A 14,320-nucleotide genomic window follows, 5' to 3' on the forward strand; every position below is an offset into this window, starting at 1 on the left:
GGAGAGATGTCCCAGTCCTCTTCTTCCACAGGATGATCAGGTAGATGGAGATAAAGTCTCATAAAATGTTTCCTATAACCTGTAGAAGGCTTTGTAGATCTTGTGTCCAATGTTGTTTTATCCACCATTATTGTATGTTTTATGTTGCATAATGTGTAAGGTGGAGATAGAAGGATTACAACTGATCATAGCTTTCTGGTTCTTCTCACAATTTTCTGCCTATGGAGACTTTTAAGTTGACCTTCTCTGTGAACTGCTGCAGACCTTTTGTAGTTGCAACAAGGGTTGGACTCCAATTTTTGGAGCAGCTTGCACCATGTGATACTAAAACTTGTCAACCATAATTGAGTTGTGCCCAAACTTTCTGCTTTTGCCTGTCTTACAATGCATCTATAGATATCTAAGAGGCTTCTCATATCCTATATCCCTGCCTGGGAAGTTTAAACAGAGTAGCAACATTCACTGAGAAATAAGTTATGTTGTGGATAATCAGTCCTCACCTCTCCTGTGTTCTCCCCTGTCCTTATACTATAAACTGTGGTATGCAGGATACCCACAGCCCTGGGGCGGCTAGTAAGGGCAACAGGTGCACAAACGATGTAATATTACACATACACACAATTTAATGTTACGGATGGAATATAAGGGCTACTCTCCCTGCATTGCAAACTTCTGGTTCGAATAACAAAGCAATCAGATTGGATTCATACAGGAGACCTGCAGATATTTGGGTCAGATAAGTCCTGTTCTATGGTCACTTCTGTCATCATTCTAATTACTGATCTTTTCTGGTCATATAAAACCTTCCACACGAGTTCTCCAACCGTCTGATGACTTCTATAATATTTCTTTCACAGCTTGTGAATCCGGGTGAAGATCTGAACAATATTAATCCTACAGAGACAGATGTGAGAGGTGATGAGCAGAGTACAGAAGACCTTCCTACAGATAACCGCCCAGGTGAGTAGTGACCACTAAGTAAAGCAAAGAAGACTCACAGATTCTACTCCGTCACTGGATACTACAATTTATGTTACATTTTTAGGTTCTGTCTTTCGTTTTCTCAGCGTTATATTCACAGATTCAGTTAAAACTAAAATTAAATATGAATGAAAATGTGATAGCGTTATAGGTGATCGGTCATATGGGCGCAGCTCAGTCTGATTCAGTTGAATGGGTCTGAGCTGCAATGCCAAGTACATCCACTATCTAATAGACGGCGCTGTGCTTGATAAGCTGTGAGGAGGCCACGGCGTGCACTCTAGCTCCTGCGAGCCTTGAGGCTTCCTCAGACAGCTGACTGGTGGGTTGCAGGGACTCGTAGCCCTGCAAATCTCATATTGATGACCTATCTTGGAGAAGCCCTTTAATGAATTGCAAATGATAAAAAGTGGAAAGAATGTATTTAAAACAACTTTCTTTTAACCTGGCTTCTATGTCCCTCCCACGTGCCACAGACTGATACTAGGTGCTTGACAATTTCATCATCTGCAGATCTTCTCCACTCCTGCTACTTCCTCTGTTATGATAATTAGAGATGAGCGAATCGAATCCCACGAAGTGGAGTTCGATCCGAATTTCAGGATCAATTCTATTCCTAGAAGCCGAATTTCCTCATGCTTCGTGTCAGCGAATCGATTTAACCTGAAATAGTATAAAAAAAAAAAAAAATTCAAACTTACCTCCTCCATCTTGCTTGAAGATCTCGGCCAAAATCTCATGCGGCACGAGATTACAAGATCTTTAAGCAAGATGGCGACGGCCGGACCATTGCGAGCAAATGAAGGCAGTACGTTTAATAAAAAAAAAAAAATTATTGTTCATTTTAGGGTCCATTCATACGTCCATAGAATGGGTCCGGATCCGTTCCGCAACGTTGCGGAACGAGTCCGGACCCATTCATTCTCTATGGGGCAGGAAGAGATGCATCCGTATTTCCGGAGCGCGGCCCCGATCTTCCGGTCCGCGGCTCCCGAAAAAATAGAACATATTCTATTCTTGTCTGCTGACAAGAATAGGTAGTACTATGGGGATGTCGGCCGGGTGTATTGTGTATCTGCAATTTACAGATCCGCAATACACTACGGACATGTGAATGGACCCTTACACTCAGATGCCGCCATCATGTATGAACGTGGCATCTGAAGGGTACAATGACGGGGGCGGAGCTATCGCAGCTCTCTGTCATTGCACCCGCTACTTAAAAAAAAATGCACTTTGTGACAAAGTAATTCATCACAAAGCAAATTTATTTGTGAATCGAACTTTGTCATCGCCAATGATAACCTTACAGCTTGTCATTCCCGGCGTTACACTCATCAAAATTGAAATTGCATGTCCCTTCTGCACTCTCTGGATATCAACAAGTTGTTTTTATAAAAATCATGTCACATTTTGCCTCCAACCTCGAATCCATAGCAGATTATAAACCTTGAGCAAATTCTGGATTGCAAGTAGGTCCATATAAAAACAATCATTTAGCTCAATGATTAGAAAGGATATGGTCCTGAGGAATCATCCTGGCATGTACTGCCTGGTGGTGGAGCTAAATTCCTTTTCTTGCTTCTTCCTATGTATTGCTAGTGGCTACTGTATTTGATTCTCCTCCTGACCACACTCCTGCCTTGTCTTTTTGAATTGTATACCAGGATCCTATTGTCCTTCTGTCTTTGATCCTTGGCCACGTTTCTGAACATGCTCTTGTTCTTTTTGACCGAGCTCCTAGTGACGACCTTTGGCTCCGTTCCTTACTATAATACTACTGCATCAGTGTTACTGTCACCAATCTGTGACTGCAAATCAAAACCTGAGGATCTTCCATCAGAAATGTCCTTACCCCAGACCCAAACATCAGAGACATTACTACGACTAGAACACAGTTCACACTGAGGTCTCGATGATCCGTGATGCGGGGAGCACATGCCTGGTGCCCGCATATTGAGACCCGCTGTTTGCGGGCCGCAATACGGCCACGGCCGGGCAACAGCCGTGTGCATGAGGCCTTAGGTTGACAGTCCATGTCCACCACTGTCCTGCTCTGCTTTGTGGGTGTTGCCCCACTTTCCTTATGTGTATTGGGACTAGTGCTCAGTGAACTTCCTTGCAGCACTGATGGAGTTAACCCTTCCCCTTTGCTCCCTGTCCAGCTGCTGACTAAGGTGCTGATCAGCCTCCCTGTTTATGTGGCTGATCCATGGCCTGCGACTGAGCAATCCTGTCTCAGCGTCTTCTTCTGGTCGCTCATGCAGTCTGGTGTGAGGCTCTTCTAAGCGCTGATCCCTAAATAAACCTGATCAGGCTGCCATTTTACATTCAGTGTTTTGCCAGTGTAGGGAGAGGTTGCTGTGTGGAGCAGGGACAGACTGTTAGGGACACCAATCGCTAGCTAATAGGGCCACAAAAGTCTTTTTAAGGACTGGTATAGGTGTGCTATCGATAGGTGTGATACACAGAGGGGTGCGATATACTTATAATATACTTTTACAATGAGTCAAAAACACATAGATCTATATAGTGATCACCTGGAAGTCAGGGTCTTACTAGGGCCATTTTTATATAGGGTAAGGTTCCGGACGGGGTCGCTCTTATCAGGGCAGGTGGTCTGTGGTTAGGCTATCAGGGCCAGAATAGCACCCTCCTGTAGGGCAATATCAGGGACAGTTCTTTGCCCACCCTGTCCATCAATACCACATCATCCTCTAGCCCAGGGATAGATGGTTTTTGCTTTCCCTCCTGGATTCATCGATGTGCACTGGAACCCCCTGGATTGGTTTCTGATTTGGTGCCGCCGAGCACTTGTTATTGCCTTCCACATCTATGCTTTTTGCTTAACTGTAATAATTAAATTTATTTTCATTTTGATGGATATCTTTTCCTTTCACACGTCCGCAAAATGGGTCCACATCCGTTCCACAATTTTGCTGATTCCACAATTTTGCACGGTTTCTGCAAAAAAATGTGCAATTGCAGACAAGATTAGGCATTTTCTATTATAGTGACGGCGATGTGCAGTCCGCAAATTGCGGAATGCACATTGCCGGTGTCCGTGTTTTGCGGCTCCGCAAAACACTTACGGACGTGTGAATAGACCCTGATAGTAACATTATTAAAGGTTACATTATATATTCATGTATATTCTAATGGATTGCCTTCCTTGTACAATGTTATAATATACTTTCTATACATCTGGTAAGTCACTGTCCATGTTGTGGGACTATTTGTGCACTTCTAGTAATTATTTATTGGCTGCAAATATGAGCTGAAGGTTTTTCAGGTTCGCCTGCCATTAAAATGAATGGAACCCGCCGCGAACTTGCGGTTTGCGAACATTTGACCGTGTTCGCGAACCGTCCCGGCAGATGTTTGTCCATCACTAATAGCAGCACCTAGCATTCAAAAGGTCAGTCTGTCTGAGTTTTGGTGGTAAACAACATCTGGCTTTTTCCCTCCAAAAAGCTTTTCTTCAACCCTTTTGGTAGCTTCTCATTATTAGCTAGAAAGTCCCAAAAGTCTCTTTACTGTGCAAATTCTGTGGAAATGAGGAGGATATATGACAACATATAAAGTGCAGTTACAGTATTATGCAGTATAAATCAATGCAGGTAAACCCTTTAAAATGAAATTAACTACAGAGTTGATGAATTTATATGGGGGAAATAGGGGTAACATGTCTACAAATGTCCAAAATTAAAAGTACCCTTGCTCCAGAGCACTATAAGGGTGTGTGCGACCCTGTCCAATCACTTCTGCAGATGTCAGACTGTTCAGGGACACACCCCTGCTGGTAACACACATCTGTACATTCATGGAAGAAAGATACAGAGCATCCTACACTATGTCATAGTAAATATGCGGATGTGCATGGCTACATTTATAAAGTCACAGAAAATAACGCACTATAGTAAAAGATGCAAACATCACATATGGACTAAACCCTCACTCTCTTGATAAAATCTGAGACTCTTAGCCAATACATTTTGATCAAAACACATCTGTGCCCACCTACCCAGCGCCAAGGTGGTCTCAGTTCAGGCGGGTCCTACGCTAAACCTACCTATGCCCTTATGCATTTATGTTCAGGAGAGCAGAACCTGCACATATAGTGGGTTGCTCCTAGTTACCTCCTATGTGCATCAGCAACCGGGAGGAGCACACACCTATATGTACCACCTTAATCAGGGTCGCCTCTTAGAAAGGTGGGGCAAAAGTGCACAGGAACGCTACTCCCAGTGTAGGAGCGTATTCACACCTGAAGGTGCCACTCCTTCAGGACAAATTAAACAAATCATGGAAAAAAAATACAGAGCATCCTACATTATATCATAGTAGATATGCGGATGTGCATGGCTACATTTATAAAGTCACAGAAAATAATGCACTATAGTAATAGATGCAAACATCACATATGGACTAAGCCCTCACTCTAATGATAAAATCTGAGACTCTTAGCCAATACATTTTGATCAAACAGATGTGTTTTGATCAAAATATATTGGCTAAGAGTCTCAGATTTTATCATTAGAGTGAGGGCTTAGTCCATATGTGATGTTTGCATCTATTACTATAGTGCATTATTTTCTGTGACTTTACCATCTGTACCTTTACTGCAAGTTCATAAACGTCTAGTAGAAATAACAGGGATGGCACAACATAGAGCCATATGAATAGATTCTCCAGAATTGTTATTACATGGGGAATGCACGTAGTTACTACAACAGCCAAGTCTGGAGAGGTGACGGGTCCTCTTTAGAAATACAATGTCTGGTAAACAACAGAGGGGCAGTGGGCAAGTAATGGAAAATGAAAGACCTGTGCTCCATCATCCACAAGTGAGAATGTGGGCGGCTGTAGCTGTGTAAGCAGCACAGTCGTCAGTAGTAGTAGCAGGCCACAGATCTCCCTCTCTTCCAGTAGGTAGCAGAGTATTATTGAGGAGGATAACATTGTGTACTGGATGGCTTACTCATCATCTTGGTACCAGCAGGATGATGCTATTACCTCTGAGCCTTTGAACCAGCACATTTTTGTTGTTCCTCCTCCATGCGGCCCCAGTGAAGATTTTTCTTTGCACCATAACTGTCTTCACTGCCTCCTCCTAGTGGAACACCATCCTTTTTTTCCCTAAGAACCAAGAACACCATGAGCCAGATTTATCATGACTCTGACAGCTCACTCCACTTTCACATATGGCTAAAGTCAGTTTTAGCCCAGTCAGATTTATGATCGGCCCTTTAAGACTGTAATAAATGTGGTTTGACGGTAGCAGTTTATCCGTCAGTAAGCAGCTTTACAAAAGTCGCACATTTTTATGAAAAAGTCACATGTTCTATTAAAAAGTCTCATAAGATAAGCATGGTCCTCACTGGAGTGAAATTGCGACTTTTTTGAGACTTTTTTGAGACTTTTTAAATAGTCCCAATAGTAAATCTGTCTAGAGATTCATTTACATAAGAAAACACGCCCACTTTCAGAAAACTGGCGAGCATAGTGCAGAGCAGAAAAAAGTCGCAAATTTGTGCGCAGTTTTAGCGTTTGGGACTTTTTTTGGGACTTTTTCACTCCATTATTCTGACCTGAGCTAATGATAAATCTGGCCCCATGATTGCTATGGAAGACTCTGAAGATAGTCTTCCTGTTGATGAGTTGTGTGAGAACAGTTAGAGTTTTGACTGTCATGAGGCATGAGGAGGTTCAGGAAGAAGCGTGGGACCTAATGACTGAAATATATAATTTGTTGGTGGCGGTAGTAGAGGCACTTGTACCCATGGTGGTGGCAGTAGGGGCACTGATAGCAGTGATGATAGTGCTACTCAGTGTGAATACAGAGGAGGGAATTGTGAGGGGAGGTAAGGAATCCATGATAAATTATAGTCTGAGAGAAGTAGCAGGGTGGAGAATGACTATGGTTATGATTGTGCTTTGGACAGAGCCCAAGTTGGATCAGGCTGATGAAGAGGACGTGACATCAGAAGAGAAGGGTGGTGGTGGTGGCAGCAATAAAGAGCAGAACCAATATATAGACAAAACATATAAAAAAATGTCAGAGCCAGATCTGCTTCTCTTGAGGTCAATCGGGAACAATGATATCGCTGATACTATTAGTGAAGGTTCAAAACATGTCAGACCCAGCTTGGCTGCTGGTAGCTCTGTGCAGATATCTCCCTTATGACTATTTTTATCCACAACGCCTATAGGCAAAACCGTTGGCATGTGCAAGATCTGCTTGATGAAAATAAGCAGTGGGCATTCAAACACAAATGTAGATGCCACGGCTCTGATGCAGAACATGAGGCATTATGAGATCCAGTGGAAAAATCGAAGTGGCCAGCAATCATTACAGTGTCCTTGTCATCAACATCATGAGTTGTCGCTGTCTGCTCCTTCATCAGTCATCCCTATTGGCCAGAAAACAACTATACGCACCCAGTAATCCACTTGTCTGCAAACCGAACTTCCACCTGGCCAATTGGATGTTGGTGCCGTTTCTGCCATTCCACATAGTGGACTCCAATCCGCCTCATTGAAAGATTTCTCAAGAAAGAAAACCATCCCTGCTTTGTACTCCACTCACTCAAAGTGTAACAAGAACAAAATTAAGGTACGAACATGCGCCTTTTTTAGAAGAAACCAGGCAGTACACACCCAGCTGCACAAAAAACTAGGGTGACACAGACTTGATAAAGGGGCCGTCGAGACCCCGAAACGCGTTGTCTCAAAATAAACTTTATTGCATCCTGTACCGGGTCGTGGTAATGCGCCTTATAATCGTCTACCAGCTTGATCACTCCACAGTGACAAGCTAAGATACGTTTTCCAATATATACCCGAGTGGCGACTTGGCCTTCGTCCCAAGGGGCTTCTTGACGCATCTGGCAGCACCGACCTGCACCTTTTATACTTCACAGCTCACCTGCAATACGGTTGCACTTAACTTCGGTGCAACCATAACAGGTGAGTCTATTGCATCCACCAGCTCTTTGAAAGAAGCTGTTGTACCTCGATTTACTTACCCCATGAGCGCCTTTCTCACCCTTTGGCCGTTACCTTATTGTACTCCACGTGGCAGAGAATGTGGGCCACTCCTTGGAATTGCTGTGCGACAAGGTGTGACTATAGGGACCCTTGTCAGATGTGTGGCGTATTTTTCTAAATACTTTATTTACAATTAGTCATCAAGACTATTAGTCGCCAAATTTCACATTTGTCAAAATTAAATCTTAAAACTTCACTTTTATTAATATTCTATAAAAGTAGATGGAAACTGATCTACACCAGGTGCTTATCCACATCCTACTCCATGGACATCGTCTTATCCCCAACAAAAACAGAGCAGAATGTTGCTTCCACTTCTACTCCCCCCTTGTATATGTGCAAACTGAAGCATTGCCATGTTGTCTTAAAGCTGATGAGCCTGGGCGAGAGAAGCTACATAGATCAGTTGGTAATGTGCATCAACTAGCAATTTTCCTGCTGGATTTTTCTCCTCCAACTACAGCTGGTCCTAGTGGTTAGTGACAATGGCAGGAACCTTGTGGCTATACTTCATTTGAGGGAAATAACATATATTCCCTACATCGCACACATAATAAGGTTTGTGGCACAGCAATTTTTTTTAAAGTATCGTGGCTTGCAGAAGGTGTTGGTCATATCCAGGGGACTGCCCAGCCACTCTTATGTGGCTAAAATGGCCCTTCTGGACTTGCATTGACAAAATGGTCTGCCTTTGTACCGTTTGAATTCTACTTTGCATATGCTGAAGCATTGCTATGAGCATAACGCAGAGGTCAATTATTTTATTATCAACGAGATCACCACAGCAAAGAGCATATGTTATTTTGAGCTCAGGAAGTGACAGCTCATCAGGGACATGTTGCATACTCAACCTCTTCGAAGAGTCCACCAGACTAGAGCAAGCATTAACATGACATCATCCTAATAGTCATATCTGAACAAACGCTTATGCTGATGCAACAAGGTCTAGCGGAAGAGAAACAACCTTTACAGCTTGCTTGGGATCCTTATGATAGACATTCTTTTGATGATGACGAAGAAGATGTTGGTCATGACCAACCATTGCAGTGAAGTCTTAAAGAACTTTGTCTTCAGGCACGCTGATGAGCATGGCAAACTGCATATTTGGTTGCCTATGTGCTGGCTAGCATATGGTTAACATTAAGCAAAGTGATGGATTAGTCTTACTTTTAGATACTTGCAATCAAAGCAAAATGGGGGAGTCTCCACTCCAACCTGGCTGAGTCAAAGACTTCCGCCTTCTCTGCTGGTTCTAACGCTACAATAAGTATCAGAAGCTGCTGCCGGTTTAGTTTGCTTAATGTTAAAGTTTTTTAAGTGCTGTGCCGACCTGAAGCATATCACTATAAGGATAACATTGCAAGAACAACCGGGTTCAGTTGTGCCTGAAGTGTGCCCTTTCTTCTGCACATGGCCTGTCCCCTGACTCCATGGACTTCTCAGAGGGAGATTAGAACAGTGGCTGGAACTTGCCCAGTTTGATATGTATGCTGTCTTGTCCAGCCTCCAGTGCAGGGTATTCAATGCAGCAGGTCGCGTTCTCACAAGGAAGAAAGTGTAGAAAATTTTATAATCGTGAAAATGAATGAGGCATGGATCTATGAAGATCTTCACACACCTCCAGATGCCAATGACTAGATCTGCCAGAGATCAGAAAAATATATTTCAAGGACAGCACCAACGTCCCAAATCTTCGGAAGCATCACGGTCACCAGCAGTAAGAATCTTTCCCGCTGTCAATAATAGACATAAAAATACAGATGAAACATGACCAGCATCTTCCATTGTGCAAGATTTATTTCCAACCAACACAGCAGACAGGCAACGTTTCGGCTTCACACAAGCCTTTCTCAAGCCATACTAAAATCCACAGACTGTGAACATATATACTCCCCACAAGGGGTTGTGCCAAATTTTCCTCCAATATATGCTTATTATACATTCATATATCATCATACAGTGTTATCCCATATAATAAGCCACTTTATACATCTTCCTCTGACCAACAATGGTGCATATGTGAGCTGCAGTATGGCCGCCACCGTCTGTCTCATCAGCGCCCCTGACGATTCACTGCGCATGTCTCCGCTCAATGCGTCTTACGTCTCAGTATCTCCTACTGTGCATGTCACGTCCCTTCTTTTTCGTTTTCACACAACTTTATTGACAGGGACAGCGGCATAACAATCCACTTACAGGAGGGTGTCCCTGCCCCCAGGACAGGAAACAACGCAGAAGCACAAGATTTAAAGGGTCTCCTCCCCTTACCTATTCAGTCGTTGTTTCCTGTCCTCAGGTATGCGCTGAAGCCTCTCCTGGAGTGCCAGGAACATCTCTCATCGCCCAGCCTTAATCTCAGCAGCAGAACGCCCCATGATGTGGGAGGGCTGGAGCAGGGAATGAGTTCCCCGGGGACGCATGGCCTCCCTTACTTGTTCCTAGGTGTAAGCCCTGCTTACAGGCTTTCCCGGTCGTGCGCGCGCAGATTCTCAGGTAAGGGGAACTTGCGCAGGATCTGGAGCAATGACATCACCAGGCGAGATTCTCCTTGGGCAAGAGAATCTCAAGGTATTGCGGCGCTTCCGGTGGCACGGCTTTCAAGTTAAGAGGGAGTGAGGAGTTTTCCACTACCCTCCCTGTCTTCTTGCAGCCATGCTTGCTCCGGTAGATGCGGACGCCTCTAAGAAGCCTGTGGATCCCTCTGTCTTGGCCCTCAGCCCGGTAAGCCTCCTCCCTTGTGGGTACTTGTGTGTAACTTCACTGGGTGTTTTAGTATTTTACTCTTTAAATATCCACCCCTGGTGTAGGTGTCAGTCTCTCTATCCCTGCCTGGCCCTATAAAAGTTTTACCTTAATCATTTTATGGCAGAGAGACCATGATGCCTAAACCAGCAAGTGGAGACCCATGGCGCAAAAAAAATGTGCCATATGCCACAAGTCATTCTCATCTAAATCCACTGTGTCCTAAATGCACTGAAAAGGTGATCACTAAGGAGTCGCCCTCCTTCCTTGAAACCATGATAGCCATGATAAATGAAGTCAATGCAGCGGTGGACTCAAAAATTATGCCACAATCCTCTGGCATTACAGCATTTGACGTAGATGAAGGGGAACTACTATCCGATCCAGGCTCCTCCTCCTCTGAGGATGGTGCTGGGAAACCTTTGTTTCTTCTGAAAGAAACAGAAGGACTTCTAAAACCTATAAGAGCCACCATGAATATAGAAGAGGTCAAGGAGACCCATTCCATACAGGACCAGATGTTTCAGGGGCTGGGTGAAAGAAAGATGAGATCCTTTTCCATCCATAACCATATTAAAGCCCTAATATCCAGGGAATGGAGAGACCCAGAAAAATGATTGGCCATAACTAATACCTTCAAAAGAAAATACCCCTTTTTTAGAGTCTTACTCTAATCTATGGGATAAGACACCGAAGGTAGATGCCCCTGTGGCACGTATTTCAAAAAAGTCTTTCCTCCCTTTTGAAGACACGGGTCTCCTTTAAAGACCCCATGGATAAGAGATGCGAAAATTTGCTAAAGAAATCATGGGAGACAAATACCGCCATGTTACGTCCCAGCATAGCATCTACTTGTACAGCCAGATCATTATCTGTCTGGCTAGACCAACTAGAAGATCACCTGGCAGCATGTACCCCTAGAGAGGAGATCTTAGCCTCCTTACGTACATTAAAGAAAGCATCTAACTTCCTGGCGGATGCATCGGCTGATTTAGTCAGATTCTCTGCTAGGTCTGCTGCCTTATCTAATGCAACCAGAAGAGCGATCTGGCTTCGTACATGGTCTGGGGATGCAAGTTCTAAAAACCGACTATGTTCAATACCATGTGACGGAGACAGATTATTTGGCTCGACCCTGGATGACATACTTGATAGAGCCAATGGAAAACCGTTACTTCCATCAAAGACGGTCCTTTCAAAACCAGAAAAGATCGAAGTTTGACCAGAAAAAGAAAGAGGGGTCGAGAAGGTGGCAACCATCCAGGGGCAGGGGAAGAGGATTCCTTTTTAACCCTGAAAATTCCTCCAGCTCTAAGCAATGACGCCATACCCAGGTGGGGGGCAGACTACAACTTTTCGCTCCCATCTGGGAAAGTATCGGGGCCTCCCTATGGGTGGTAGATACTATGAAGCAAGGCCTAAAACTGGAATTTCTGTCCTACCCCCCATTTTTATAAACACAAAATTGCCTCTGATAAACCAAATGAGACTACCAGTACTCCTGATGATATGAATATGATGTGTCTCAGGGATTGTGGCCTAAGACTCAAGAGTGGATTTGCCCCTCCTCAAGACAATCACTTTGTGGAGTCATACATCCTGAATGTGTCTGGGACATAACCTCTCAAGACTACAGAGAGATGCATTGAAGCAATTGATGTAAAATAAAAAAATAGTCATCAAACATGCAGAGGGGGGAGGGGGGGTGCAGTTGTGGTGATTGATGCAGAAAAATATAGGGCAGAGATTTGGACACATTTGGCTGATAATGAAGTGTATACAAAACTGAATATGGACCCCAAATTTGAAATTCAAAGAATAGAAAAGAAGGTAAATGAATCCTATGATAGGGGGATTATAGATGGTGATTTGAGTAAATTTCTTATTGTAGAGAAACCAATTACACCAGTATTGTATACACTTCCAAAGATACATAAGGATCTTCGTAGTCCATCTGGAAGGCCAATTGTGTTGGGGGGGGGGGATCTATTTTTAGCCCAATAGCCATTTTTCTGGATAAAGTGCCTCGCCGATTTGCTACACCTGCACCCTCCTTTGTGAGAGATACTGCAGATTTCCTGTCAGAAATGGAAAGTATAGCTTTTGTGGAGGGTTACCAGTTGGTGACATCGGATGTAGTGTCATTATACACATCCATAAAACATAAGGAAGGTCTGGATGCCGTTGATGGCGCTGGCCGACTTGGGATGTGCTCCACCTTGTGCACGACTGATCCTCGGACTGCTCAAGGTCGTCCTGGGGAGAGGAGGGGCACGGCGATGGGATCGAATGTGGCCCCGACTTATGCCAACATCTTTATGGGGCGGTTCGAGGATCGGTACGGGTCCAGTGTTGGTGGCGCTACATCAACGATATCCTTGATATGGAGAGGAGGATGATCTAATAAACTTCTTTAACCATCTGAATCAGAGATTGGAAGGGCTGTCCTTCACTATGACTAGGTCACAACAATCAATCCAATTCTTGGATGTGCTTGTGTACATAGAGGATGGATTGATTAAGACGGACCTTTTTGTGAAACCAACTGATAGGAATCACATGCTATATTATTGGAGTAATCACCCAAAACATATGAAGGATTCTTTACCTTGGAGCCAACTCTTGAGGGTCAGGCGTATTTTGTCGGATAAGGCTAAAATGCAGATAAGGATTGATGAGATGTGTGCCAGATTTATACAGCGGGGATACCCAGGTGCCCTTCTGCGTAGACTGGGCTCACAGAAGTTAATGTGTGATGAGGGAGGAGGTGTGATGAAAAAGAACAAGAGAAAGAAACAAGATAAGGGGATGCGTATACCATTCGTGTATACATTTGGAGGATTGAGTCCAAGTGTAGCACAGATTTTGCGAAAAGATTGGGTCATGTTAGAGAGGGGCTGCCCTGGGGTGATGGAATTTAAACAACAGCCATTGATGTCGTATAGAAGGAACAAAAATCTGAAGGATAGGCTGGTAAAATCAGATATTGGGTCTATGAAAAAAGATGGACAGACATATTTAATGACACGACGAAAAGGAAATTTCCCATGTTTGGTATGTTGTAACTGTGGAAATCTAGTGAAGGGTGATTCATTTACTTACCCACAGAGTGGTGAGGTGTATAGGATTAAAGAAAGATATACATGCAGACAGACTATGTGATATATACAATAACTTGTCCGTGTAGCTTAGTGTATATAGGAGAGATGACTATGGAGGTGAGGGAGAGCATCAACAAGCATAAAAGTATGATTAGAAAGGAGATTATGGAGTTGCCGATACTATAACATTTTAAAGAGAAAGGGCATTCTGTAAACCAGTTGAGGTTTAGGGTCATTGATTCGGTACCCCCATTACGCAGGGGTGGAGATAGGGAAGCCCTTCTGCGGAAGAAGGAACTCAGATGGATTCATACGCTGCAGACATTACAGCCGAAGGGTTTGAATGTAGAATACAATGTGAGTGACCTATGATGTCCCTGTTATCCTTGTATGGTTTTGTCCTAAGTATATGGGATTTTATGGGGGGGTGATAATGCATTTTATAA

General features: G+C 43.7%; 1 protein-coding gene across 1 annotated transcript in view; it reads left to right on the forward strand.

The window, feature by feature from the left end:
- Window positions 1-14,320, forward strand: part of LOC121003535 (gastrula zinc finger protein XlCGF26.1-like) — a 1,829,815-nt gene that overhangs the window by 1,485,869 nt on the left and 329,626 nt on the right. The gene's annotated exons all lie outside the window — the stretch shown is intronic.

Source organism: Bufo bufo, chromosome 6 (genome assembly GCF_905171765.1).
Source record: "Bufo bufo chromosome 6, aBufBuf1.1, whole genome shotgun sequence".
NCBI lineage: Eukaryota > Metazoa > Chordata > Amphibia > Anura > Bufonidae > Bufo > Bufo bufo.